At 43.0% G+C, this 26,892-nt stretch overlaps 1 long non-coding RNA gene across 1 annotated transcript; it reads left to right on the forward strand.

Annotated features, from left to right (window-relative positions):
* Positions 1 to 662: 662 nt before the first annotated feature.
* LOC308474965 lies at positions 663 to 26,038 on the forward strand. The gene is made up of 3 exons (XR_013985064.1): positions 663 to 1,134; positions 21,961 to 22,064; positions 25,504 to 26,038. It is a non-coding gene; the product is annotated as an uncharacterized lncRNA (long non-coding RNA).
* The last annotated feature ends 854 nt before the right edge of the window (positions 26,039 to 26,892 follow it).

Below are 26,892 nucleotides of genomic sequence, written 5' to 3' on the forward strand. Positions count from 1 at the left end.
GCAGAAAAAGAATTCACAATTTGTTCCACCTAATACAAGGGTGAATGGAAGTGCAGAGTAAAACCAACTTATCAAAGAGGCCAGTGGCTACTGACAGTTAAATTACTCTCTCTAAAAGAGAGTAAATGCAGGAGATGAAAAGGCAACAAGATCTGCCATGATTGAGTAAGGTCACTTTCTTCTTCTCCTCCACATCCCAAAATGGCAGGGTCAGTGGAGTGATAACTAAAACAGCGCTGCTGTCCATCCCCAGTTAAAAGAATCAACAGAATGCTAGAGTCCTCCCAAAACCCATGTAGTCCAACATTCTGTGCCGACAAGCAGGATATGAGAGCAAAAGTCTTCTCCTGTTTATGACCCCCAGCAACTGGTATTCAGAGGCATACTTCTGAACGCTACACATTACTTGCACCAAATAGGGATGTATCCAAAAACAGTATTCTCAATGCAATATCTCTCCCCTCCTTACTGTGGCATCTAGGGCTACATTCACACCATATATTTAAATAACCATGGCACCACTTTATGCAGTCATGGGTGTCCCCTCCACATAAAAATAATGAGAGCTGTAGTTTAAGGGTGCAGAGAGTTGTTTGAATGCCCCTATTCCTTTCGCGGAGCTACAATTCCCAGGGTTCCTGGGAATAGCGATTGGCTGTTAAACCACTTCAGGAATTGTAGCTCTGCAAGGTGAACAGTGGTCTGCTAACAACTCTCAGGCCCTTAGCAAACTACAGCTCCCTGAATTTATTTATTTTTTTTTATGTTGTGGTATTTAAATGTATGTCGTGAATATGGCCTAGGCATACTTGCAAGCAGAGGCAAGGCCCTCCTCATGTTGAGCTATGGAAGCACTGTTGTTCTGTGGTAAAGCAAACTGCTTTTCATGGTGGCAGATGATGCATGCAAGCTTTGTGATGAGATGTTTGTTTAATGTTCCTGGGTTTTTTTTTCAAAAAAGCCAGTTGCCTTGGAAAACAGGGGATAAGTAAAATTGTAACTAGGTAAGGGCGAGGCTGTTCTGGGCAGTCCTGGCAACTGTCACCATAGGAATTGTCATGTTGGGAAAGCGACAGTTGGGGCAGTTAGTTCAGGGAGAGGGAAGAGAGCATGAATGTCGGGCTAGCGGTAGAAGTAAGTCCTGTGGGGAATTTGTGAAAGACATCTGGTGAGGGGAGACAGTGATCAAGGGCTGGGAGTGGCTGAGGCAGGTAGAGAAAGAAGAAAACAGAGGAGGAGGAGGAGGAGAGAACAGATGTAAGGTGTAGGGCTAGTCCTTCAGCCTGCAAGGCCAAAGAGCAGTGTGAGAGGGTCGCCTCACAGGAACAGCCAGGACATCAAAAACTGGTGGGGGAGAAGAATGCAAAATTGGTTTATTTTATAGGAAATAATATAGCCTTGCACGGGTATTATAATCTGGAGAGAAGTTGTTCCTTCCCTCTTTAATAATAATAATTTAACCAAGGCGCTGGCATAGACTTCCAAGCTTCTTTCCCAGATCGTCATATGCAGGACATCTCTGTCTCTATCCCTGGTATATCTCCAGGTAGGGCTTGGAAAGTCCTCTGTTTGAAACCCTGGAGAGGCTCTACCAATCAGTGCAGAAAAAACTGAGCAAGATGGACCAATGGTCTGATTTAGTACTAGGTAGCTTCCCAAGTTCCTATTGAACCTGTTCCACACCATTGGCTGCTGAGGGGCATAGATGGGGGAACTCAAAATATATTGTGGCATTCAGGGAAAGTGAATCTAGACTTGATATCAGGGATGGGAAAGATCTATTACAGTTTCCAGTGGCATCTCCATTGTAGGCATATTGTGCAGCCCGATGGATTTCTTCCTAATTGCCTGATGGATTTCTTCCTAATTGTCCTATAGGCAAATACTCCTATGATTTTATGTTCCAATACTGAAGCCATTTGTCCAGATGGGGAAAGTTAGTTTCCTGTGATGGAAGCTGTTAAATAATCAGCTGCAACTACATGGACACGGCATTATGAACTGCAGCCAAGAGGATAGATTTCAAGAGGTGGAGGTCCCAGGATTAATTATAACAGATTACAAAATCAGGTCCTTCATTTATAATCTTTTGGCAAACTGTCCCTAAAGCTACAAAAGTGGGGACCTCTGCTCCCTATTTAGATAATTGAAATCCTTTCAGAACAGCAGCTGAAAACAAGGCTGGAATGGAATAAATAGCCTCACCTCTTAGTCTTGAAGGTTCTGCTTGGATTCTATAGAACATGGAGAAACTGGGATAGGTGGAAAGGGATTGACATAGCTTTCCACTGCTCTTGCCTGCAAGACCAGTAGTTTATATAATCCCTTTGGTCAGTCTAACCATCATGTGCTTGTGGCTTCCCACTTTTTAGCTGCATATAGGTAACATTAATTGGAGTCTAGCGTTATAGCCATTATTCTGCCCCCAGCTTTGCAGATTCATTTGTGTGTGGTGATGTCCCTGTTGCCACTGCCCATGGGTTAGTCCTCCAGATGTTATTGGAATCCAACTTCCATTAGCCTCAGACATCACGGTAAATAGGGGAGATAGGAGTTGAAATCCAGCAACATATAAAGGGCCACAGGTTAGTCACCCCTTGTATAAATCAGGGCTGGATTAACTATTAAAAAATGAGCACACAGTTATTTGCACTTCTGAAAAACAATGGGGTTCCCCTAAGGATGTGAATATCTGTCTCTCTTGTTACTCTCTGTCTCTCTTTCGGCTCCATTGCTATTGACACTCACCACCTGAGTTGGCTATTAGAGGCAGCATTTCCAGAAACACCCAATGTCTCTCATGCTTTGTTACTCCTTTATGGGCACTGTCACTGAGCAAGCTGTTAGAATTCATGCTCCATGATTGCAGTCATGGGATTTTTGTCTGTCACATGACGGTGTATGTTTTTACTCCACAGAGTAGGAAGTGATGGAGATAGGATGTTTGTGTTACTGTATTCCGTGAAGAGGGACTATTGTCCTTTGTTCTTTTTCTCTCTTTGCTGTCTGATGCTAGAGAGAGAGGGAGCCATGTTGCAGTGCTCCAGGTGTGTTTATATGTAAATAAAGTATATTAGCCAAAATGCTGAGTTGCTGAGGTCTGTTACGCAAACTGCAAAGACGCTGCAGATCCCTAAGTGTGCCGATGTCTGTTGGCATCAGTTGCTGTGATGTTCGGGCTGAAGAAAGCTAATGAAGCTCCTGAACGATTGACCAGGAGGGAGAGAACATGCCAGTTGGGCATGTGTCTCTGCCAGGGTCCTACTCGAGTGTAGGATGCGTGAAGTGGAGGTACCAAAGAGGTCATCTTGATTCTGCATTAAAAAAAAGTGAGAACAAAGAATGGCAACTCTGGAGAAAATGGCTAGACACAGAAGCAACCCTTGTTCAAGTGTTCGTGCGATGCTGTTGAAAATCATTCTAGAACAGGGAGAGCCAGCGTGGACTAAAACTCCCATCAGCCCTGCCATCATACTGAATAGTCAGGGATGATAGGAATTGTAGTGCAACACCATGTGAAAAACACCATGCTAGGTACCTCTGCTCTAGAAAAATTCGCTGTGGCAGAAAGCTTTTGCATCATTTAGGATGCCCTGCCATGGGCAATCTTCTCATACAGCAATGGCAGACCTGAATGCCATCTCTTCTCTGGGGCATCCAGGTCCCTTTGAAGCTTCTGAAAAAATTCCCAGGTCTTGTAATTAGGGGACTTTCATGCCTTTAAGGGAGGACAAAAACACACACACAACCTGCAAGCCTGGATTGCATGTCAAAGAGCTTTCCATGGCTTTTTGTTTTTTAAATGCGTAGGCTCAAAGCTGGCAATGTGCTAATTAGAAATTTGTATCAATGTAAATGATTTCTGCATGCAGATTAGAGTGTATCTGGCTCTCCAAAGGTATTTTTCCCTAGACAGGTTTCAGGGGAGAGTCTGAGATGGAAGCTGCATTTGGTGCTGTTTGTAATATCCGAGTCACGATCAGTGGAAACTCATCTATCAAATCAAGGCTATATTTGAAGTACAAAGGCAGGGCACATTTTTGCTGAGGATCATCCCCGAAGACAAAGGCTTCCTGCATTATTTAAAAGCATCCCTGATGAATCCTTGTTAATAAGGCTAGCTCTCTCAGCAAGCCAACCAGCAGGAAAAGCAAGGCAGCTTTCCCTTGCAGCTGAAAACAGGGTCTGTGGCATTCAAAGGGCCATTGATTTTCACTTCCCATTTCAACACCCACAAAGGCTGGACGTGGCCTCTTCAAATCTGTTAAGCACCTCTCAGATGCATGTCGAACATAAATCTGTGCAAACCACAGCAGGACATGCATTTGCCATACATTTGTCAAAGAAATACATTTATGGAAGAATGGACAAGGAGAAAGGCCTTTGTGGGTTTTGGTTTGCATGGAATAGATCTGGTTCAACCAGCTCAAATCAATTGACAGTCTAGTATGAATGGGGAGAAATTTGGTTTGGTTAGAACCTTACTAATTCTCGCCTCCTGACACAGTTCTTCAGCCAAAATGCAGCGGTCCTTCAGAATTTGCTCTTCTCTGAATTTTGCAGTGCTGTTCTGCAACCAAAAGAAGTGTACAGAAATGAGCTTTGGGGGGGGGGCATGAAAAAGCATAAAATAGCAAAATGCATTACAGTAGTGGGAAAAACACATATAAAAACACATAGGGGGGGGGGGACAAGATGTGCATAGCCGGACAAATGTGCACTAAGATGCGGACCAATTTTCACGAGGACTTTTAAAAATTGCAAGCTGATGCTGAAATGTGGTGAACTGAACTTAAGTTTGTAATAATAATGATGATAATGAGGATGAAGTTGATAATAATAATAATAATAATGATAATGATAATTTATATCCCGCCCATCTGGCTGTGTTGCCATAGCCACTCTGGGCAGCCCCCAACAAATTTAAACCACAGCAAAACTTCAGATGTTTAAAACTTCCCTATACAGGGCTGCCTTCAGATGTCTTCTAAAAGTCCAATAGTTGCTTTTTCCTTGACATCTGGTGGGAGGGCATTCCACAGAGCGAGCGTGACAACCAAGAAGGCCCTCTGCCTGGTTCCCTGTAACTTTACTTCTTGCAATGAGGGAACTGCCAGAAGGCCCTCGGAGCTGGACGTCAGTGTCCGGGCTGAACAATGGGGGTGGAGACTCTCCTTCAGGGGACAAAGCCATTTAGGGCTTTGAATGCCAACACCAACACTTTGAATGAAAGTCTGAGAAACCAAAAATGATGGATTAGATCTGTGCATTCTAGGTCAGGCATAAGCCTTAGGTTGGCACCAATTTGGACAGGAAGGAGAAATGTTGGGCAAAACACAGACACTACACTCTACAGGGGCATAAGAAGACAGGTCTTTTTTCTACTTCAAAGGGCTCCTGGGGGGAAGCCAGGTTTCTCTCCAATAAACAATTGCAAATGTATTCAGGAACAGTGGATTAACAGTGCATGGCCTGTTTAACCGCAGCCCAGTGTCCAGTCTGCTTCTTGGACTGTGTTTTGAAGCACTGCCAGAGAGCTGGATACAACTCGGTTAACAGCTGGTCTTTCCTTATCTTCATTGTATTTCCACCCTGTCAGCCTAAGTTTATCTTCTTTCCCTCAAGGGAAGGGTGCATGTCTCCTTACTGTCCCCCTACTATCCCATTTGGATCACAGAGTGGTTCCAGTAGGAGATACCCTTGCAAGAACGGATTGGCAAGGGCGTTATTTGCTCCAGCAACAACAAAGCCTTGGATCCGAAGATTTGTTGTCAAGTTTACAAAGGGGGTGTTTCCCACCCTTTCCTCCCACCCTACCCTTGTAGACATCTGAGATCTCCAAAAAAAAGTCTCTCTTGAAGGTCAGGGGCCATCATGAATATTGTGGAATGGGACACAGGGGCTGCTGGGTGTGGAGCCAATTCCTAGGGGCTGAGGTCCCTTTGGCCCCTTTAATAAAATATTTTAGAGGGCCAGCCCCCCAGCTGATGGACATTGTCATTCAAATAGTGTGTATGCACCGCATCTTGTGATTGATTACCTTCCCCCCCTCCATATTTTATTCAAGTTGGCACCCCTGGTGGTGGGAGATGGGAAATGTAACTTTCCTTCTGTGAACTTCCTTAGGATCCACGCCAAAGCAGAGGCTCAGAGAGACTCCAATAACCAAAATGTCTCTTTTACTTCTTGTTATTGGAAAGGGTGATATTAGAGAAGCTTAGGAGAGGAAGGGAGTGCCTCTCTTGTACCACATGCAGTATCTTTATAAGTAAAAAAAAAGGTAAAGTGACCCCTGACCATTAGGTCCAGTCGTGGCCAACTCTGGGGTTGCGGTGCTCATCTCGCTTTATTGGCTGAGGGAGCCAGCGTACAGCTTCCGGGTCATGTGGCCAGCATGACTAAGCCACTTTCTGGTGAACCAGAGCATCACACGGAAACGCCGTTTACCTTTCTGCCAGAGCGGTACCTATTTATCTACTTGCACTTAAGGGTGCTTTCGAACTGCTAGGTGGGCAGGAGCTGGGACTTAGCAACGGGAGCTCAGCCTGTCGCGGGGATTCAAACCACCGACCTTTTGATTGGCAAGTCCTAGGCTCTGTGGTTTAACCCACAGCGCCCACCCGCATCCTATCTTTATAAGTACCAGAAGATAGTTAGGTCTGGTTAAGGGATTTTGATGCACACACATCTTTCTTCCTGGCCAACTGTTTTAGGAGGAGGAGGAGGAGCAGCAAAATGTAATTCCCATTTATAAAAACATAATTTAATTTTCTCACATACGAAAGATCACAGCCTTTGACTGAATTTAGTTAGAATAGCTGCTACTCCATGGTTGTCTGCACAAAATCACTAATGTCACTAGGGTTACCGCGTTCTACTTATAAATCTGAATTGTACCCCTTTACTATTAAAATATCCTGATTGTGACTAACAGGATGGTTAAAGTGATGGCTAAGCTTATGAGTACTGAAGTTGTTTTATGTTTGTGATGAGGCTTGCCTCCAAGCAAAAACGGTTGGAGACAGGCCATTAAATGTGAAATAATGTAAGTAGGCAATTTGCATAAGTAGACCATTTGTGTGAGCGGGAAATGTGTCAGGCTGCAATCATTTACCCATTTTCCTGAGACCATGCCTCCGGATGGATCAAGCTGTCACTTTTGGATTCTCATTTTTTTCACTTCTTAAATTCAGCTCACCACATTTCTACACAAGTTTGCAATTTTTAAAAGTCCTCATGAAAATTTACCAGCATTTTCCCGAACAGACACATTTTTGTATGTTATTTTGCTGGCAATTTCTCCCTAACAAAATGCTGGTGGTTTGTTTGTTTGTATTGTTTTTGGTTTTTTTGTTTGTTTGTTTTGTTTTTGGTTTTTTTGTATGCTGTTTTCACAATTACATGCAATTTCCCACAATTCCCCTTAATATACACATTTTTGTACATATTTTGCTTGAAAACTTGAACAAAATTTCTTCTCCATCCCACAAACAGGGCACTGAAGTCCTTGCTCAACCACTGGGTGGACTTGCACACGTTATTATTTTCCAGTGAAATCTCTGCTTCACAAGGTTGTTGTGAGAAAATGATATAACATAGTCTAGGCAGCCCTGAGTGTCTTGGAGGAAAGCTGAGTGTGATCATTTTTGGTGGTGGGACCCCACTTGTTCAGTATCCTCCCTAAGGAGACTCACCTGGTGCCCACTTTGTTACTATTTAAGTGTCTGTCAAGCAAATACCTTTTCCTGGCTTCTAATTTCTTAATTATTTTAATCTGCTGTGACTTTTGGTTGATTGTTGTTTTATCCTGTGCTGTTGTCTTTGTTTTATATCTTTTCTAATAATTGTATTTGTATGTTCTTATATTACTCTTCTGTAAGCATCAAGAGAATGGTCACTGACCATTAATAATGTGTGGTATAGATTTCTGCAGAGTGTAAGGTTCAGAAAAAGCAGTTATAATAGTAATAATAAAGAAATAACGAAAAGGCAGCTAGGCACCTGGCCTACAGCAAAGAAAGTACCGGTAACTCTTTATGTATGGATAATTGAATCTCCTTGTTTGTAGAAATTTATGCAGTGTGAGTTAGACAGAGAAAATCCTGAGCAAAATAAATAGTCTGTCTGTGGCTGAAGGTTATCCTATTTTAAATGAAGAGATATCTTTTTTACTCCCTGGAACAGTTAATGAAGCAATTAAATAAGGTGACACTGAAGATGGTGCCTCCTATCACCCCAATCAACACTTTTCTTAATGTGACACCTTCCTGGCTATAATTTTCTTGACCTCTTGTTTGCATACCAGTTTTCTGTCTATTAATGCTCATTGAAAAAACACACTGACTACAGATTTTACTAGAGCCATTATTCTCAAGCGCTCAATCTCAAGTGACACACTGCCCAATCTAAATATAAGGCTGAAATAATATTCTTTTTATCTGGGAGTAATCCATATTGAAGTCATCAAGACTCTCTTTTTGATCAGACACCTATAATACTGCACTGCAAATGGGTTGCATGCCTCCCCTTGTGTTTTGTGTTGATTGCTGGTTCCAGAAACCTTTGAAGTCACCTCTTTTTGTTTCTCTTCACGCAGCAAATCATTTTGCTTCCACTCAGTGTCCACAGATTAATTGAACTCTTACAGGGAATCAACAGGAGCTTGCAGTTGTTTGAACAGGAGGAAAGTGTGGTTTTTGAGTTCTCTGCTATCAGTTCATCTGTGGCTTGACTTGTTTTCTTGGACTGTTCTCCTTTGTATAAGTTTTGAGTTCTCTGTCATGGTTTGTTATTTCATCTAGCGTTCTCAGCCTCAGTGTTTGTCATCTGTAAAATGGGCACATTCTCTTCTAGAATTTTTAAATGTTTAATTCCTTAACAATGTGCTCTCTCTCTCACTCTCTCGCTCTCTCGCTATGTGTGTGTGTGTGTGTTGTCCTACATTTGCCTTAATGTTGTGATCTGCATCTGATCTCACCTGCGTAACTTGTTGTATGTAGTTTTGCTTGCAACAGAGCTGGAGTTCACATTCTGTTCAGTTTTTAGCAGTGAATCAGCTGTGACAGCATACTCACTGCATTTCACTGAGATGTACAATCACCTTGTGGGGCATCTTTAGGAGAAGAAAAGGCTAAGCCCTACACAAATTCAGAGTGGAGTCCCTAAGACTGTTGAATGGAGTATTGTACGCCTCCTTCCAGCAACTCCTGGAGACCTCATGGTGCCACATTTTGCCTAATGCAGCAAAAACAATGCAAGAGGCAACAGTTACAAGTTGCCTGTCTCTGGGGCCACAGCAGGCGCTGTGATTCTCCATCAGATTGATTTTGGCCCCAGAGGCACAGTCCATCTCTCAAGACAGATGTCAATGACAATCGCCTTTGAAGCATACCTGAAGCGTGCGGGAGGGCACAAAATAACAAACACAATGAGCATTTGATTTACTGATAAATATACGATTTGGGGCAGATTTTGTTTACCATTCAAACATGTCAAATGTCCAGGGATGGTGATTATTCCAGCAACTAAGGTTGTATTCAGTGAATTACTACTCTAGATTAGACCCTAAATTAGTTACGTCCATTAACTCTAGTGGATCTGCTCTGAGTTTAACTAGCTATGAATACAACCCTTAAAAAACTGGTCTTGTATATGTGCTGTACATGATTCGGAATCATGGTTTAGGGTTACAATGCTTTTTGGTATGTGAAAGTGTGATAATGAAAATGTGGGTACATCAACTTATGTATATATCATCAGTTTTTGGGAGAACCAGGTGCCTTAGGGTGAAAGGCGGGTAATAAATTGTCGTTGTCATCATCATCATCACCAGCAGCAGCAGCAGCTCTGACTATTTCACTGTTGCATGGAGACATCTCAATTTAAGCCTCCCCACATTTTGCACATGGCATCAAAATTATTGGGGGTGTATGTGCAGTAACTGTATTTTATTTACTTGTAATTGGCATACTTTTCTGACAGTAGATTTATGGAGATTATACAATATTCTGCTACTGGTTTCCTCTCCGCCTTCCACCCAACACTTTTGTGGTCCTGTGACAATGTTATCATTTCAAAAGACTGGCTGAATCCTTTTTAAATGATCACTTCCCACCTTGTCCTTTTAAAAGACAGAGTATGTGTGCGTGTGAAAGACACAATCTCATCCCTGCTGAGGATGAGATTAAAAATAATTTGCATAAGTGTCCCAGGTCCGTGGCTGCACTGCTGCTGTCCTAATTGCACTTATAGCAAGTGTGATCTGTTTGAAGCAACCCCAGCAGTGATAGTCCTGGGGCCCCATTTTAAATTCATGTTACTATTTTTGAAGGGAATATCTGTGGAGCACTAAGGTAACCCATGGCAACCATCTGCTAAACTGCAATTCACACTGTCTAGTTTTATCACAGAGGTGGTGAGTTATTCAGGCAATTCTGTTTGTGTGTGTGTATGGAAAGGGGGTTGGGAATCAATTCTCCAAATCTTGGCAACACAACCACCATCTTACAGCAACTTTGCATTTAGTTAAATGGAACCATTCATAGCTAACTCCTCACTCTTTCTTTGTAATCTGTTTCTAGACACAGGTGTATTTTAAAATTGCAGAATGCATTTCAAGTTTTTCTCACTGTCTCCTTCACTTTAATGAGAAGGTTTCCTCTCTGAAAGGCTGAACAGTGTAGAAAACACTAAGTTCCTATTGAATATGCCAAACTCATAATACATCATTTCCATAATGCATACATCATAATGCATACATCATTAGGAAAGGAGCTGAAAATAAAACTGCCAGATCATAATGCCGTTATACAAATCTATGATATGCCGCACCTCAGAAAGGATGCCATAGAGTTGGAAGAGGTTCAGAAAAAGGCACCCAAAATGAACGGTGGGGTGGAACGACTGCCCTATGTAGAATGGTCGCAGCAAGGCAAGCAAGAGGCAACATGATAGAAGTGTATAACATTATGTATGGCATGGAGAAGGGGACAGAGAAAAGCCCTCTGCCCCCCCCCCCGCAAACTCATGGCACTAGGACTCTTGCACATCCAATGAACCTGAAGATTCAAGACAGATTGGGTTAAACCACAGAGCCTAGGGCTTGCCGATCAGAAGGTTGGCGGTTCAAATCCCCGCAACGGGGTGAGCGCCTGTTGCTCAGTCCCTGCTCCTGCCCACCTAGCAGTTCAAAAGCACAAAGTGCAAGTAGATAAATAGGTACCACTCCGGTGGGAAGGTAAACGGCATTTCCGTGCGCTGCTCTGGTTCGCAGAAGCGGCTTAGTCATGCTGGCCACATGACCCGGAAGCTGTATGCCAGCTCCCTCGGCTAATAAAGCGAGATGAGCGCTGCAACCCCAGAGTCGTCTGCAACTGGACCTAATGGTCAGGGGTCCCTTCACCTTTATTTTTACCTTTACCTCATATCACACATAGTTAAACTATAGAACTCGCACCCACAGGAGGCAGTGATGGCCACCAACCGAGATGGAATTAAAAGAGGAGACCAAGTCATGGAGGAAAGAGCTATTGATGGCTTCTAGCCATGATGGCTATGCTCTGCCTCCACAGTTGGCGGCAGAAATGCTTCCGAATAACAGTTGCTGGAAATCACAACCGGGGCGGGAAGTACTGTAGTGCTCAAATCCTGCTTGCGGGTTTCTCATAAGCATCTGGTCAGCCACTGTGAGAAAAGAGTGCAGGACTAGATGGACCACTGGCCTGAACCAGCAGGCTCTTCTTATTTTCCATACTGATGATCTTTCCGAAGGACAAATCCTATAGAGAAGGAATATGGAACTTGTGCCACACCCCCCCCAACCTGGTTGGACTACAGTTCCCATTATCACTGACCATTAGCCAAGCTGAGTTAGAAGCCAACCACACCATCTTCTCTAGAGGACAAATCTGATGGCACTTGAGTCCTAAGAAGTTGAGATTGGGCCTTCTTCAGTGCAGCCCTTCCTCACAAGCCACAGAGAAGCCTCATTCACACATCATTATCATCTGAACTGTGGCTTACTGGAACTGTACTGGCTTCATGGGACAAACCTTGGCTGCAGATCGTGGTTGAGAAAGAGACCTTAACCGTGACCTTGGGCTCAGATAGCATGCTAAGCCAACTTGTGGCTTAGATCAGGCACAGGCAAACTCCGGCCCTCCAGATGTTTGGGACTACAATTCCCATCATCCCTGACCACTGGTCCGGTTAGCTAGGGATGATGGGAATTGTAGTCCCAAACATCTGGAGGGCCGGAGTTTGCCTATGCCTGGCTTAGATGCTGTCCATACTGACCAGGGAGGAGCAAACATGTTTGCACAGTCCGAGTAAGCAAACCCAGTGGAGTCAGAGGTCTACCCCTAGAATTGCATTGGTGGCTACTAGTCATGATGGCTAAATGGAGCTTCCAGGCAGTGTGCCACTGAGTGCAAGCTGCTGCAGAACAACAACAGGAGATGGCTACCCCCTTCTAATCTTGCTTATGAGGGAAAGGATGCTGGACCTGACGGACCCTTCATTTGATCAAGCAGGGCTATTCTTTGCTTCATAGATTTGTGAACAGACACCTGTGGGGGAAGCCAACAGAATCTGGAAGGAAGGTTGGGAAAGGCTCCTCACCATAGCTTCCCCTATACTGTCCCCTCATGCTGGCTGCAAGAGACAATTATTAGCCCGCAGTGGTGTTATCAACCTGCACTGCTGGGTCGTGTTTCTGCCACTGCCCACAATGGAAGAAGAAAGCATTGATTCCCAGCTTCTCTGTATTGCAGCGGCAGAAGCTGAGCCTGTGCCTATTGTGGTTATTTCCACGCCAGAACCAATACGGTTTCCTTATCTGCGTATGAAGATGTCACAATCCACGTGGAGTATTGTGAAATATGCTAAGCAACCTGGGGCCTATTCTTTTGTGGGCCCTGCAGCCTCTCATGCTTCCATCAAAAGCACCAAGCTGGGAGCAAAGAAGCTCTTGTTTAGGTGCAACCAATGCACACCAGTGGCTTTTAAACATTGTTGGCATGCGCAAGGTATTGAAGATGGTGACTTTCTACATGTGAGGGCACTCATGAGAGATGTTATGGTGCTGTATACATTCTGCCATTCCGTTGCAACTGCTGATAAATGTGAGATCCAATTCTATGTGGGGAAATTGTTGGTTTCAATGAGGGCTCCGGTACAGAAGCACAACTTTTCTTGTTTAAAATCACAGAACACATCCTGCCGGCGTCTTCTTCTGTGGGATAGAATGTGGCCCTCCAGACCTCTCTATCTGGCCCTCAGAACTCTGCCCAGGCTGCACTCTTCACCTATTTCACCCCACCCACACACCCCAAGCCCTGTTCCTCCTTCTGAAGTGGCTGACAGCAAGGCACTTGCCAGGAGAGCTCCCTTCTCCAACCTTGTTTCCCACCAATCAGGGCTCCCCTCTGCTTCTTCCTCCTCCTCCTCTTCCTGCATCAGGGCTTGTCAACTGAAGCCCCATCGCAACAGCACTGCAGGGCTCCTGACAGCCTTATTGTAATTTCTTTTCTCTCAGCTTAAGAACAATTGCAGCACAAAAACCTTCAAGTTCCCAGCTCTATTGTCTGGAGGTGTGGGTGGGTGTTGTGTGGTTGATGAGGGTGGTGTGAGTCACCTGCCCACCCCCCTCCCAGTCTTCTTCACCATGCCCACTCCTTGGCTCTGAGTTGAAACTCTGACACAGTGTGGGGAAAGCCTTTTCAGCTTCGCCAATCCCTTATCACAGTGCTTTATTTTTTCTCTATTAAAAAAAATGTTTAGGGGTACTCTCATTTTGACTCATGAAAATCACCATTTTATAGTTCAAATCGGGGGAAATAAATACAGTAAATTGACAAAAGTAGAAAGATTCACAAAATGCTTAGGGGTCTGCGTACCCCTGCATCCCCCCCAGAAAATAGCATTGCCTTATCAGTTACACACCCACACCCACCCACCCATACAATATTACTTTGTGCACCATTGCTGGTGTTTTTTGTTTTGTTTTTTTTTTGCATATGGTACATATATATTCAAAGTGTCATAGTTCAGCACCTGCTTTTATTTGAGCATCCATACTATGTCATGTATAATCATCTCTCTATACAAAACCCTCCTGTGGATCATTTTGCAAAGCAATGGCAATTCCAGCACCAGATAGGGATCAGTAACGTTGGGGTCTCCTATTTGTTCAATGCCCTGCCCCTCCTTGTAATCTACTTACGTTCTTCCTATAAGCTCATCATTCTGTTAATATTTCAGTTCCCGGCATCTACTTATACCGGGTGTACAACATGTCAAAAAGCAGGCAGCATCCAATGGCTCTCCTCCTTTATCTTATCACAGAGGTTACAAGAAATAACTGCACATGCACAAGAGCTAAATAATTAAATCCACACAGCCCTTCCAATGTGCAGTGCATTAATGCATGTTTCGCAAAGGTTTGTTACTACACCGTGCAGGTGCAAGATCGTGTAGGCAGACCCCTTTTTTGTCACTAGTGCTTTAAGCAACAGCCATTAATTTTTTTCCAAATCACACCTTTCCCCCCTCCTTTTATACTGAAGGTAGGAGACAGAGGCATTCTGGTTTGGGCTTCAGAGAGACAGCACTGGTGGCTCCGCAAACCCCATCTTTGGGAATTTTATCACCGTATAGAGAAAGGTGTCCTGCAAAGTGGGAAATGGGAAAAGTTCTTATCCCTCCCCCCAAACATCCCTATATAATACAGAATGGTTAGTTTTTAACCTCGTAACATGCATTTCCCACACCCCCAAACTCTCATGCCTGCTCCAAAATGCTCAGCATACAGTAAGCTGTTAGGGCCTTAGCAGGTCAATTTTCTTTCCCTACCTGCAACACCTTTTGTCTCTCTCTAAAAAAAAAAAAAGTTTTAAAAGAAGCAGTGGCTGAGTAACTGTTAAGGACAGTTCAGAGACAAAGTATGACATTTGGTAATGATTCATTTCCTGTCCCTGCCTAAATCTCTGCCTCCTTACTTAATCAGCCATGTTTCTAGTTAATATTGTGGTCAACAAATGAAAGTTATGTGAGTCCTTCTGTGGGGTTTTTCTTTATCTATACCTGACCACTGTGAGAAGAGCCTTCTTGGAAGTTTGGTCATATGGGTGACTCCTTCCAGACTATGCCAACAACGCTGTAGACTGCGCATACCATTTCCTGGAACACATGAGGTAAAGGTCATTCGGTGTAGACACACGGCAGCCACCCACACACCAAATTCCTTTGTTCAGAATTTTTCTTGAAACTTGGTTTTTCCCAGAGGTCTGCTGAACTGAACAAAAAACAAACACCAATAGATCCTTACTTTTGTACATTGGACACTGCCTCAAACCAGGTCAGACACTTTGCTCACCTAGCCCAGCATAGCTTCCTCAGATGAACAAAGCCTCTCCAGTGTCTCAGGGGGCAGTCCTGCCAATTACCTGCAGTGGACATATCCACGATTCATGTTAGGGGGATAGGATTTATGTGGAGGAGGGGGGCAGAACTGAGCTTCAGTTAAGTATTTCTATTTATTTACTTGATTTAGGGGAAGGGGCAGGTGCCCCCCTGGCTACACCCATGTGACCTGCTACCAAATTGCCTTTTTATAAAACTGATACCAGGGATTGAACCTGGGACTTTGGCATGCAGACCACTGACGGCATGGCCAGAGAGCTTTTTCTCTTTTCCTGCAACTTTCCCCTGTTGACTGCTGAATCGGAATAAGCATCAATGCGGATTGACTTTGTTCCAACTCAGCAGTAAACAGTGGGGTTTTCCTAGGGAAGTGTGGACAAACTTAAAGTTATGATCAATCCACCCTTATCTACCATCAGGCTGACCCAATTTGAAAGCAGGAAGAGGGGAGACAATTCCTCTTTAGATCATATCCCCATCCTGGGAACTAGTTTGTTAAGGGTACAGAGAATCCTATGAGGTAAACTACAGTTCCTATGATATTTGGCGGGGAGAGCCATGTGCTTGAAATGTATGGTGTCAATGTGACCTAAGTAAGGGATGGGGAACTGTCATGAAGGCAGCTTGGGATCAGAGAGGGAAGGCCCAGAGACCAAGACAGTGGCTGTCTATCTGTTTTTTTATAATCCTCCCCTGTCAGTCATGTGCTGCTGCCTTGGAATACCTGTTCAAGGAAGTTCAGCAATCTATGCCTATTTGTTTCATGAGCCTCAGGGCACTTGCTAGGAACCCAAGTTAACCCTATACTACCCCCGAAGAGCAGACAGGTAAAAATACACAATCTTGTTTTATACGCTAGCAGACCAGGATAATAAAGCCCATTTCCTTCTCTGGCCCTGTCAGGGTGTTTCTAGACAAATGGACATAACTTTTCTTTAAGTCCTGTTCATCTGAGATAGCCATCAGCCACAGGAACTTGTTTTTCCTTTTTGGCAAACTTGCATAGATTGACCCCTCATTCCAAATATTCACTCATTGTTCTCAACCATTCAAAATCTTCAGATTCAACTCCCAACGTCACTGACCATTGGCCATGCTGGTAGGGACTGGTAGAAGCTGGGAATACAGCAACATCCAGAGATCCACAGCTTCCCCAATCCTCTTCAAAATGATCCTGCGGATAATAAATTCCCACCCCATGCAGAAGTCCCCTCAGTGTTGATGCTCTTTACCGTTTGTGGCCATAACATTTTACAAATCTTACCAGCTACGATTTTCAGGCTCCCTGTAGACACACTTTTGGCAGCATTGTTGAAACATGGAGTACAGATCTAGATAGACTGACAGAAAGCAAAGTGTCTGTGTCACCGACTCCTTGGAAGTCGAAAAACACAAAACTGCCTTTCTTCTGAAAGAAACTGCTGCGATAATAACAGTTTTCACAGCAGGGGGCTTGTTTGACCTCCAAAATCCTCTCAAATCCAGGGATGCTCATTGAACATTTCACATAGGTGGGATTGCACGCTGACACAGTTGTGCTATGTGACTTCAGAAATAACAACGCTATGCTGATGGGAAAGTAGAGGGCAAGAAACTTTTTTTTTTTCATTTATGGTGGGAGAGCCCACTGGCAAAAAAGTTCTGGTCTAATGTGTATCAGGAGGTATCTGCTATCTTAAAGACTACTATACAAATGGCCCTGCAGTTTTCACTTGTAAATATATGCAATGGTCATACTCAAAAGATTGCAACCGAAAGGACAGGTAACATGGCTGCTGGTGTATCCATGGCACAAAAATGGAAGACTTTTCAGGATCTGCTGATATCCTTGTGGTATAAAAAAATGTATGAAATCCGGCGATTACAGAAAAGATAGCCCATAATATAAAGGTTTCCAAAGGCTCAAAAACCCAGAACATTTTCATACTGTTTGGTGAGACTTCTTAGAATCATCCTCTTTGTCAAAGAAATAAACAACTATCTGGCTTTTAGAAGATATCTGAAGGCAGCCCTGTTTAGGGAAGTTTTTAATGTTTGGTGTTTTATTGTGTTTTTAATATTCTGTTGGAAGCTGCCCAGAATGGCTGGGGAGGCCTGGCCAGATGAGCGGGGTATAAGTAATAAATAATAATAATAATTATCATCATCATCATCACCATCATTTTCCTAGTTCTTAAAGTGCTACAGCTGTACATTTACTTTGGAGTAAAGCCACTAAACTCAGTGGGGCTTATTTCCAAGTAGTCATTGCACTATATGTTACATCACAAATGTGTAACTAAATCATAGTGGCTTCAAGAAAGGAATTTGAAGTAGAGTAGCAGCATGAGGTAGGGGGGATGCTGAATCATTTCTTGGCACATCTCTCTCTCTCTCTCTCTCTCTCTCACACACACACACACACACACACAACTCCTCTGTAAGATGACCCTTGGGGTCCCTTCCAACTCTATAATTCTATGATCCTAAGGGTTCCAAACAGGTTTGGAAATGGAAACACCCAATTGGTTCCTTGCAGAAGAGAGAAGTGGCTTGGGGGCAATTTGGAGCTAGAAAGCAACAGGCAGTGAAAGAGTTAAATATTAAACAAACAAACAAACACACCCCACCATGTTTTTCTGCTCCAGATCCCTTTCTCAAAGCTGCCATTGGGCTCTCGTTATATGTGCTTCATGTATGAGGTATACTTAGGCCAGTCATGAATTCTGTAGGAGGCACCGCTGGTCACATTCAGAATTCCATAATTAGGGTCTTTAAGAGTCCTGATCTAGGGCTCATAGGGAGGATGCAATTTTCTGTCACCACAGATTTCTAGGCTGTTCTCGGGCCAGTCGTTTGTTCTCTTAATACCTCCATTCCCCTTGAAGGAACTAAGGGATAATTGGTTTCTCTCTCACCGCACTGTTGTGTGGATAAACACATTAAAGCATAAGAGACATTCATATAGGCTGCAGTAATTGGGCGAAAATGTATTAGGCATGAAGGAATGCAAGCGGGCGATGGTGGTGCACAGACAGACTATCCCCAAGGCAGTGAAGCTGGTACAGAGAATGATTTAGCAATATGAAACAAAGGGGGCGTGGCGCCCTGGGACTTGTGGCAGAGGAGGCAGAGCAAGGGTGGCAAGACTTGGCAGGTGGAAGGAAGGGAAAGTTTCCTTTGCCTCCAGCAAATGCATGGATCTGGCTGCAAGAGTTTGACAGCTGCTGATTTCTGCTTAGTGCATCTCTCAGCCCAAAGTTGTAGCCAACGCCTAATCTGTCACTACAAGACACGGGGGGCATTCATGTGTTCAGGGATAACCAGTGCTTTTTCTTCTTCTGGGGGGTATTCAAGGGTACATAGTACCGGCATCTTTCCCCCTAGAAGAAAAGCACTAGTTAAAAGTTTGGCATTCACTGTAACAACTGGCATATTTTTTTCCTAGAAGAAAAGCTCTGATCTAAACCATCTGAATAAGTTTGAGAGCTGCACTATTTATAGGGTGATTGGTTTATGATTGGTTCAAGCTGCATCGTATTTATTTATTTATTTATTTATTTATTTATTTCCCCCACCCATCCTCCAGGGAGCCCACTGTGCAATATATCTATGGGTTTTCCCTCCCCCCCCTCCATATTATCATCACAACAGGCCTGTCAGGTAGGTTAGATGGAGAACTGGTGAGCAGTCCAAGGTTACCTGGCAGGCTTCATAGTTCAGTGGGGATTTGAATCCTGGATATAGGATATTCATTTCCAGAAAGGTTAGCCTTTTAAAAATTAAATAGCAGGCATGGGTCTGCATCCTGGATCTTGGTGTGAAGAGGTAGCAGGGGCTTTAATTCCCCCTTGTGATCCTGATCCAGATCAGAGGCATGCATGTTTGCTATTTGCATTGTAAGAAAAGCTGCCCCCCACCCAATCCAAATGGCTTTCAAATCTGTATTGGGACCACTCTCAGATCAATGGTTTAAAGCCCTTCTACTTCCCAATCTGGATCAGGTCCCCTATGCCTGCCATTTGCTTGCTTAAAAGCCACTCACACAACTGCTAATTGAGTGTCATTTTGTCCAGTGTGGTTCTGAGTGCCATTAACTCTTCCTCCAAAGAATCCCAGTAGATGCACATACAGATTCAGTTTTTAAAGCCAGTGAGAATGCAGTGCAATACTATGAGCGACCATCAGTCCCTCCTGCATGCATATCCATCTGATAAAAGATTATAGCAGCCTTATTAATTATAGTTATTGTACCAGACCAATTTGTCAGCTCAGAATGTGTCTCAAGATCAGAGTCTTCTGTTGTGCAAATAACCATTAATACTTGCCCCGTCTGTAGCAGTGGGAGACAATTATCCCGAGACAAGACTGCTTTGAACTGATACAATCTCTTAATTATATGGTACTCTGTAATATAGTCTACCATCATTATAGTAATAACAGAATAAATGAATGCTCTCTTCACCAAAGTCATACTTCTATCCTCCAAAAATGCCTCCAGACATCTGAAACTTATTCTGCAAATGCTGACACCTGGAAGGATGAAACCCTGAGACTTCTTTCCAAAGTCCCAGCTGGCTCATCTCATAATAGCACATTTACTTTTGGGGGAAAATACCCCACCTTTCCACCTATTTTCCCCTGGACTTTTCCCTTGGTTTCTGCCCCACCAATAGAAACAATGCTAACATCCCATTTTATGGGATTAACCCAAACGTGGTAAATCCATGTTAATCCAAACACCATGCCCTACTGACATGACAGTGACATACCACTGAAATAGAAGAACTGTCAATCAACTAAAGAAGGAAATTATAAAGGAATGAAACCTAATTGGTGTTGGGAACAATGGAATAGGATTCCCGCCTATCAGCTATTCAAACAGGTGGATGTTTTTGAAGCAAAGTACACAACAGGCATCAATAACTCCTTAATGCAGGTGAACACATGCATATTAGAACACACACTCATGATAAACCTCCAAGTATCACAATAATGGAGAAATATTTACACAGATTAAATTAATATTTATCTCTTTTCTTCCCCATCCCGTAAGCAATCCTTACTCTTTGTCAAAAGACCTATTAAGGTGACACTACAACCCGAGTTATTCATGAGAAAACATTACAGCTGTCCCTAGACAATCAGAACATGCTGAAACAGCTGTATGACAAGATGAGTCACCATTATTAATCACCGATTCTTTATTGCATGAGGTAGACACACACAAATGGCCATGAAGCTGGAAGGTGATTGCTTCTTGTCTTTTGTGTGATGACTAGCAGTGCCTTTACCACTGTCCTTCTTCCCAGGGCAGAACTGAAGACCATTGCTTCACCAATGTGACCGCAGCTTGTACTTCTGAGGGCTTCTTGTTGTGTGTAATAGACAAAGCCTAAACACAATCATGTCTTGTGAAAAGCCTTACATGGCTCAGGACCTCAATACCTTAAGGACCGCCTCTTCCAATACAACCCATTTGTCATCTGAGGCTCTTCTCCATGTCCCCCTTCCCCAAAAGGTTTGGAGGGAGCGGCAACAAGAGAACAGGCTTTTTCTGTGGTGGCTCCCTGACTGTAGAATGTTCTCCCCAGAGAGGCTCGCCTGGTGCCACATGTAATGTCTTTAGGCACAGGCAAAGACATTCCTCTTTACCCAGGCCTTTAGCCATTAAATAATCTATGGCCTGTTAAATAATCTATGGCCTGATGGGGGAAGAGAGCTGTTATTATGATTATTTTATTATTATGCTGTCTGTGATTATGCTTTTAGTATTGATGCTCTGTAAAATGTATTCTTAATGTTGTACACTGCCTCGGGATCTTTTGATAAAGGGCAGTATCTAAATCAAATAAATGAAATAAAAGGATAAAAAAGCACTGCAAATGCAGTTAATCATGACTTATTTAAATTCCACTGATTTCAGCAGGGCTTTGTTGTTGTTGTTTAGTCGTGTCCGACTCTTCATGACCCCATGGACCAGAGCACGCCAGACACTCCTGTCTTCCACTGCCACCCGCAGTTTGGTCAAACTTATGCTGGTAGCTTCGAGAACACTGTCCAACCATCTCATCCTCTGTCGTCCCCTTCTCCTTGTGCCCTCCATCTTTCCCAACATCAGGGTCTTTTCCAGGGAGTCTTCTCTTAGTCACTGCTAACTGCTAACTTTGGCTAAATTGTGGCCACTCTTTGACGGTTGAGGTTACCTGTTCACAATTTTTCTTGCACTGTTGACAGTCTTTCAATGGGCAGTGCTGTTCCAAACTCTGAGGTGTTGGAATCCTTGATATCACATCTATTCAAAGTCATTTTGTTTCTAGACATCTTTCAAACGTGCCAAATCAAGTGGACTTGACTTCTTCGAGTACACATAATCTGCTTCTTCTCCAGCCTTGCATTCAGAGCATGTGTTTCTGTGTGGAATTCTTTTTGCAACCCCTTCACCCAGCCTCAGTGCAACACACGCTCGTTCAATGCAATTTGTTATAGCTTCACATTGTTCAATTTGTTCCTGTACATAGAAATTTTAAACTTTCCTCCTGCCTAAATCTCTTCTAACAGGGAAGGAAAATATTTGGAGCTGTCAAGTTATGGAGCAGTTTCAGTGCCTGACAACCTTCCTGGAATGATTAAACTACATCTGTGCCACCATAAAATATGAAGAGGTATTACATTTCTTTGTACGATATGAGTGAAAAAGTTGGAGGGAGAAATAGAATGCCCTGTGATTTAGGAGTGGAAACCACAACAGCAAAACCCACCCGCACAATATGCTTTTTGGATCCCTGATATCATGAACATGATTTTCCATCATTTGTTTTCACTGCATCACAGTGTGTTCCAAGGTGATAAAAAGCAGATATAAATGAAGATGAGAAATTACATTCTAAAACTGAAAAGTAACCTAAAAACACAGCACTAGCCTCAAAAGTGAATTGAAGACCATTCCTGATGAGACTCCTATGCATATATGAATACTGTATTATTACTAATGGCTCATACAATGTATCATGTATCAAAAAAATACATTTAAACCGCCCCCAACCAATTATATTGAATGTATATAACTGCAATACATCATCCTCTGTATGGTTTATAATCTCGCTGTTTAAGAAATGCACGTAAATATTTTAACGGCTACAACATCACTATTATTACACCAATATATACAGAAGAAAACATCATTTAAAGGCCAGCTAGACTTGATGCCAGAACGATCTGACCAGGGTCATACCAAATCATGATATGTTGGGGAGGGGTGTGGTCAATTTAGAACACAACAGAGGGAGGGGAGGGGTCAACTGACCCACCTTTCTGGGGCTTCCACCTGCCCCACTGGGACATACTGGCCCTGGAGGCAGCTCTGCATGTCACGTGCCTCAGAAAGCTGTTGGGCCCTCTCTTCTGGAAGCTTCTCCTTTTCCCTATTGAAAGACAGTGTGGTGCAGTGGTTAGAGCATCATACTACAACTTGGGAGACCACTTGCCATGAAGCTAAGTAACCTTGGGCCAGCCACTGTCTCTCAGCCTAGCCTACCTCACGGGGTCGTTGGGGGGATTAATTGAGCTCCTTGGACAAAAAGGTGGGATATACATGCAACAAACAAACAAACCTTTCTGTTACTCATGCCTTCCCTACCCACCACTGCGCCTTGGCCCTCCCCCCCCCATGGTGAGTGATATTTATGGTCCCTGAGTAGGAAGAAAATGGGAAGAAATTATTGTGGGGGAAGGGCAAGGGTCCAGCACCCTCTCCCCAGCTCCCCACTTAATGCTTTAAGCAACCATATTCTGACACACAGATATCTGTAATATCATACTTAACAAGAAGTAAGCGCCGCTGAATTCAATGGGACTTATTCCCACATGTGTCGAGAATTGCAGCCTTAGTTTGGTCCTCACAGTTAAAAGAATGCTATAACTGAGGTAAAGAATGCTATAACTGCAGTAAAACAGTGCTTTAAGAAGACTGCCCAGTTTCTGAAAATAAATATCTTAGCTGCTCAAAAACCACAATTCCAGTGTTGCAATTGCTTGTATAATTCATCCCAAGGGGTGGGGGGTCCCTAGCTATAGTTTGCAGGAAGGAAAAAGAGCATGCAGTGCAAAAAGTCAAGTTACAAAACTCTGAATATTTCTTGTCAAAATTATATGTCAGCTGAACAATTCCAGATCACATATGTAAAGAAATTGTAATTTAATGCTTTGTTGAATCCATGCCTAGTCCTACGATTATGCTCTCAGAAGTGAATCTCACTGAATTCAAGGCGACTTACTCCCTAGTCAGCATGTTTAGGGTAGCAGTCGTAGATGGACTGTACCAGTATATGTCTCCACTAGACTGCATCCTAATTGTAATGATTTCCAATATTCATGAAAAATAATAATTGGCTGAATAAGTGTTATCTAAATGCCCTGAGTAGAAAAATGAATTGATTGCAATATGGTGTTTCCAATGATTAGGTGATATATGCCTTATAGATTTCTTTAAAAATCAAAATTTCTTACAGCATCTAAAAAAACACATCCCTTTCTGAATATAAAGCAAAGAGTATTACCTCTTAAAATTAACAGAAATGTATAAGGTTTGACTAGAACTGCAGTCTGGTTACAGAATATTGGGTCACTCAACCTTAACTCACAATTTCTTCAGTGGATGCAGGTCATTCGAAAGATTACATTCCAAAATATAGCCAATAATAATAGAAGCCACCTATTAGACTTCTGGCATGCAATATGTCTCACCATTGGTGATGCCTGCACAAGACAGAAAGTCAATGTGGGCTTTTTTTATGTCAGCAATTGTGCTGCGAAACCAAACTGTGAATTCACTTCAACTTTACATTTTCAAGGGTTTAACTGGAGATTGAAGAACACTGAGCTAGGCTTTTCAATCATCTCTTTCAATCCTTGTGTAAGGTCTAATATCAATAATAGCATGGTATTACGTTTGCTGGCGAGCATATACAGTTCCATAGAGAAATACAGTGACCTGTGAGTAATCTAATATATTAAACATGAAGTCAGGATTTGTTGCTTCGGGATAACAATCAATGGATCCTTATTGTGTAAACAAGGCCTACTTTAAAGCAGCAATGTGGCTCTTGTGCCAAGATTTTGGTTATTTTTAGCTCATAGCATTTTACATCTTAGTAAGCATTTTCCTATACGTTTAAATGCAGATTTGTTTTAAGAATTATCAGCCACAGTCTAACACAGTTCACTTAAATCTCTGAATTTCAAAGGAATCGAGGGCACCTCTTCCCATGTTGAACTGAGACCATCATTATGTCCCAGATTGCGGTATATGATGGGGTAACCAACATATGGTGTCCTCCAGATTTTGCTGGACTACAATTCACATCAGCCCTAGCAAGCACAGCTAATTATCAGGGATGATAGGAACCATGGTCCAACAGCATTTGGACCATCGTCTATGCCTGGTTATCCCACACTCAATTTGGGGCACTATTATGTATGCAGAATTCTAGATACCACATGTCTTCCCTGCATCACATTCTTGCTTTAGAGTAAGTTTTAATCTCAACAGACATTTGAAGCCCTTGGTTCCACATCTAGCTACTTCTCTCTGATTTATGCAGCCTACCTTGCTCCCGACCCAGTGTTGGGTGTGGGTGTAACAATCTGATTTTATTTATTTCAGGTGATATCCAACTAATTCCGTTGGTTTCAGTGGATTTCCTCTGAATATGACTTACTCAGATAGCATCTTAAATTTCAATTCCAACTTTCTTCCAGAGAGCTAATGGCAACATTTATTTATTTTAAATAGGTTTACACTCCCCTTCATCAAAAATGTATCAGGACAGTGCACAATATATGTACATTTAAATAAGACAATAAGTCAACTATCATGAAACAATAAATAAAATTAGGCAAGATCTGGTACATTAAAATGCCACCAGGACCCTGCTCAGACCTAGACCTCGTTAGCTTCAGCAACATTCTTATACCAGGTTGTTGTACAAGACTTTTTAGATGGAATTTCCACTCCCAAAATCTTATGAGAGACTGGCTAATCAAGTATTCATGAAGCTGGGTATCTGAGCTCACTTAAGTTGAGGATATGTTTTTGTTCCACAGGAAAGCATGCAAGCCAGGGATAGATAGAAGAGTAATGGAAGACTGATGGCCTCCTAAAAAATTTTTGGAAGGAGGATATTCACACGTACACAAGTATGTCTGTCTTTTACTTGAGTTGATGTGAGTGAAAAACAAAATAACCTGCTTCTGGACTCACTACTTGACTTTGGGGTGCCATATTCCAGTTCCAAATAGCCAATTACAAAGAAGTATCTGAGTGGCTCTTGTGACGGCATGCCAGACAGGGAGCGTTGCTAGTGAATTGTCTTTTTGGTTCTGCTGGAGAGGCGTGGTTGGCGTGGTTGCCCAGACTGGTAGCCATTAACAGAGCCAGAAAGAAAGCAAACCATGCAATTGGGCAAAAAGTACAGCATTTGAGAGGCCATGTGACACACTACCCTGCCATCACCTTCGACCAGGAGGCCTTGTTTCACGATGATGGGGTAGACCTTTCTGATGTCGGCAATGATAGCTGGTTGAATGATATTTTAGAGTGTGTCAGGGATTGGTTGCAGGTGTGAGGGTGTTGGCAGCGAGCCATTTGGGCTTGAGTGAGGGCTAGGTGTTGGGTAAGTCTTTGTTTATAGGAAGGTTGTACCCTTCACCTGCCCTTCCTGTTAAAGGGAGCCGGGGGTGTGGATTCTGTCTGAAGCCCGGACATGGGCTAGGGCCATGTCACAACCCCTATGTGGGTGCCCATTTTTAATGTAAGTCATAGGGCTACCCCTCTCGGTGGTTTACACTTAGTTGGACTCCCAGCAGATGGACTGGAGTCATGATATAGCCTGGCTTCACCCAATGCCTAAGCCAAACCGCTCACATCTGTAACCAATGAAGTTGTGGCCTAATTGAACCCATAAACCAAAATATTTGTGTCTGTGTGTTTGTTTGTCCATTAGGGAACTGTGGGTTATGGGGGCCTTGGAACGCAATTGTCTTTTTGGTTTTGTACACAAAACAAGGCACAGTGCATGACTGAGAGCTTACATGAAATATCTTATTGAGTTCTAAGTCTGTGGCTACAGGATAGGTAGTAGCATTTCCAGGGACCAAAAAAGTTTACAGTGGCTGTCAGCTTTCATTCCTTTTCTAAGAAAAAATGATGTCAATATTTACTATCTAGGAAGGAGAGCTTGAGTTCCATAAAGAAGGTCTCTAGATGAGACATTTCAGTTTTCTACTTCAACATAGCTGCTGCTCTTTCTTTCATGTACCCAAATGACATCAGAATGGGGTAATTTCTTGACTTGGCAGGATTGAGTAAGGACAGAAGAACTTTAACTGTGTGTACAAATAAAAGAAAAAGGAACAGCAGCAGGAGCAAGGTTTTAAATCAGACGAGATGAAGCAGGGAAGAAGCACAGCAAAGTGAGAGAAAGTAAAAGAAGT

This window comes from Podarcis pityusensis (genome assembly GCF_964106645.2).
Source record: "Podarcis pityusensis genome assembly, chromosome: 4".
Classification (NCBI taxonomy): domain Eukaryota; kingdom Metazoa; phylum Chordata; class Lepidosauria; order Squamata; family Lacertidae; genus Podarcis; species Podarcis pityusensis.